Below are 3,853 nucleotides of genomic sequence, written 5' to 3'. Positions count from 1 at the left end.
AGCTTCCCAGCTGAAGGAAGCTGTTTGGGCTCCGCGGACTCTGCAGCCGAACGCCGCCTCCTGGGTCCTAGTGCCAGTTGTGCGCCCCTTCTGTGTGCTGGGAGCCTTCTTTTTTTCTGTGCAACAGTGTGTGCCTGCGGTGGGGCTGGGTAAGGGAGGGATGGAGAAATGAGGGAAGGCGGGGGGGGGGGAAGGGGCGGAGGAGGAAGAGGGGTGGAATAGGGTAGAGGAGGGGAATGGAGCAGAAAAGAGGATAGGGGAATTGCAGGGGGAAGCGGGAGCCTGGCATGAGGCATCCCCTCAGCAGCAGCTGGGGCTCCCCCGTTAAGCAGGCCCATGGAACTCTCACCCTGACAAGCCCTACCTCCCTACACATGGACCCCTCTGACAAGCCCCACCCACACCCCACTGATCCCCAACCAGCTGCACCTGGACCTCCTCCCCATCAAGCCCCACTCCCCCAGCACCACCCACACCCAGCCAGACTCCCCTGTCGAGCCACAACTCCCCACACCCAGACCCCGCTGAGCCCCAACCACTTACACCTGGATCCCCTGCAGAGTCCCATTGTCTCTGCAGCCAGAACCCCTCAAGGAGTCTGTGTATTCAGATCTCCCACTGAGCTGCCCGCACCCAGATTGCCCCACACAGAAACCTCACACCCCATACCTGGATCTCCCCACACTAAGCCCCTCCACACTTGGATCCTGCTGGGCTGAGCCTGCCCACCCACACTTGGTGCACCTGGCACAGAGGGGCAGGACCCCCAGGTGTTTCTGGGGCAGGCCCGGCCCTTGCACCATGTCAGGGTCAGGTACAGCCTCACTGCCGAGTGAGGAGTAGGGGCTTTAGGGTGATCCCCCACCTCTGTGCAGCCAGTGGCCTGTGCTCCACACTGCCATACTGGAGCCACATTTATTTATTAACAAATGCAATTTGCAGAATTTTAAAATATTGTGCACATTTTTAATTTTTTGACATAGAATTCCCTCAGGAGTAAACTGCTGAGCAATACCAATACTAAGTAATAGGGGGCAGTGGAGGGAGGAAAGTAAAACACTGGTTTTGATAAGATAGTCACTTTAGACCAGATTCTCATTTGTGATGTCCCCTTTGTGCTGCTGTGGTGCTTTAAAGGGGATGGAATCTGGCTCTCTCCCTCTTGCTGGGGATTAAAGTTATTTAAACTTTAAGTCTTTGTAGGATCAGGGCCTGAGTTTATAGATGGTACTATCATGCTTTTACTGCAAATTGAGAGAGGAAATTTTGAGCTCTATTTAATGGCTGTCATGGGAACATTCTGTTCCAGTTGTAGAAAAAGTTATCTAAACTAGACGGCATGTGAAACATTAAAACTGTATCCAGGCAGAGTCCAGCACTTCCAACTTCGAAATTTAACTTAAGTCTACCAGCTACAGCATATGAAATATCTCAGGTTCAGCACATCTCCAGAATTATGCTTGCATTAGGGATGCCTTCCATCCCCTAAATAAATATATCCCAAACTTGGACTCCTCATCTTGTACTTTCATCTCTGACAAGTGGGGGCAGCCAGCATGGAGTGTGTGAGGCAGACCTGGGCCTGCAATTTTTACATTCCTGTGAGTGATATTTCTTCTGGAGTACTGGCAGGGGCTTTGTTTGTTTGGCTTTTTTATTATACTTTTTTTTTTTAGAAACTCACTGCCATATCTCCCCAACTGCTCCAGCTGTGTTATTTATTTGATTTAAATGTGTAGAATGTGTATACTGAGCACTAGGCATTTATGCTAGTCCAAGTTTAAAAACAGACATGTTAATGATCATATTGTGCACTGTATAGCAGAATGTTTAAGCAATAGAAAAAAAATCACAGATATACTGGATGAGACAATAGATTAGCTAACAGATTGATTACAGATGTCTAGCTACACACTTGCTTTCACAGAATTAAAGCCAACTATGATTCTTTAATAGCCAGTTTAAAAAATGGGCTTTGCAGTATACCTATAGATCAGATTCTCACCAGTATAAGCTGAAGTAGTTTTCCTCCTGATATGGCTCTCCTGGAATCAGCTACTTACCTCTTATCTCTGTACTATGTGAAATTCTGCTTTCAGGGTTTGATCCAAAGATAAATGGAAAGAAAGACTTCTATCTGGCTTTGGATCAGGTCACTAGCTACACCTAGCAATTCACCTGATATCAAGAGAGTTACATGGCTGTAACTGTAAGCAAAAAACTCTGTCCAATAATTATGTTTGGTTAAAACAATTATATGTTTATTGTATTTTTTTAATTTCTAATATTTTGACTTGCTGGGTTGGAATAAAATAAGCGCAGTGAACATAGCCAGGGACTGTTATTGTAAGATGATGAAGACTGAAACAAGTAGCTGACTACTTCATTTAATTTTGGGAGTAAAGGCAACCTTTAGTTCCGAGTAGTAGACTCAAAAATACATTCTGCTTAAAAGAAAATGGAAACAAGTTATACAATCACTCTTTAAAACAAAAAACACAAAGTTGGCTGAGAATTTAAACTGATGCTGTATCTTCTGCTTCTATGTGATAAAAATATCTGACTGCATGAGCGGTTTCTTTCATTTGAGTATGGAGTGAAGATAGTGTAGATTTATTTGTTTGTACTGGAGAGCGCAGCTGGTTTAACTTCCCTGGCAGCACCCAGAATCCTGACTTCATAATGACATTTTGAATTTGGATTGTATTAAGTTTTGGATCATACCAAGACACTAGCACTGGGATTCTTTTTAATAAGAGGAGATACTCAAAACTGGGGGGAAAGAAGTATCCTTTAGCCTCATCATGGAGGCTATTTAAGCATACATTAACAGTCACAAGATACTATTATAGCCCTGAACAAAATACAAAAAAAAAAAAAAAAAACCACAAAAAAGGCTCCAGAAGGCAAGGGAAAAAATTCACTGAGGTTAAATGGCAAAATACAAAAGTTCATTTGAGCCAAAGAAGGTAGGAGGGGAGAGGGGGAAAAAGGAACAAAATTCCAGACCAACGGAAGCCAATATAAAATGGAAATTAGGAAGGCTAAGAGGGAATGTGAAGAACAATTAATCAAAGACATTGGAAAAATGCATCAAGGATATTAGAAGCAAGAAGTCTGTGAAAGAATTACTGTTTGATGGAGCATCAGAAGGTAAAGGGAGCAATTGAGAAGGATAGTGCAGAGAAACTAAGTTTCTTTGCATCAGTCTACCAAGGAGGATGTTGGAGAGGTACTTGCTCTTTTCAAGTGAAAAAAGGGAAGTACTGTCAGAGACACAGGTGGGGTTGGAAGAAATTGGTAAACTCAGCAGCAACAAGTCACCAGGAGCCGAGGGTATTCCTCTGAGTTCTGAAGGAACTGAAGAATGAAGTGAATGAGCTTGCTAACAAGATTACACAATCTCTTATTAAATTCAGCGAACTTCAGGATAACAAATACTGTACCTAACAAAGAGGTGGTAGTGTGATTCTGGAAATTCCTGACTAGTAAGTTATAGTCTAATATTGGGTGAACTGGTTGAAACAATTATAAAACATCTAGATGAACTGGGACAAACCAGCACAGCTTCTTTAAAATAAAATCATACCTCTCCAGTCCACCAGAGTACTTTGAGAGTGTCAACAAAATAATGGCTAAAGGAGAACAAGTAGATACAATTGATTTGGGTTTTCACAAGACCTTTGGCAGAGTCCTTCACAAGAGGTTCATAGTGCGGGAAGGTAAGGTCAGAAAATGGGCTATGAGAGAAGACAAAAAGTAGGGTTAAATAGCTAATATATATTGTAGTAAAGTTACTCTGCAACTGAGCTCCAGCTTATTTTGAATGATACTGAATCACAGAATCATAGGA

Source organism: Lepidochelys kempii, chromosome 9 (genome assembly GCF_965140285.1).
Source record: "Lepidochelys kempii isolate rLepKem1 chromosome 9, rLepKem1.hap1, whole genome shotgun sequence".
In the NCBI taxonomy this organism is placed as follows: domain Eukaryota; kingdom Metazoa; phylum Chordata; order Testudines; family Cheloniidae; genus Lepidochelys; species Lepidochelys kempii.
The sequence above is the reverse complement of the archived record's forward strand: the minus strand, read 5'-3'. Positions refer to the sequence as shown.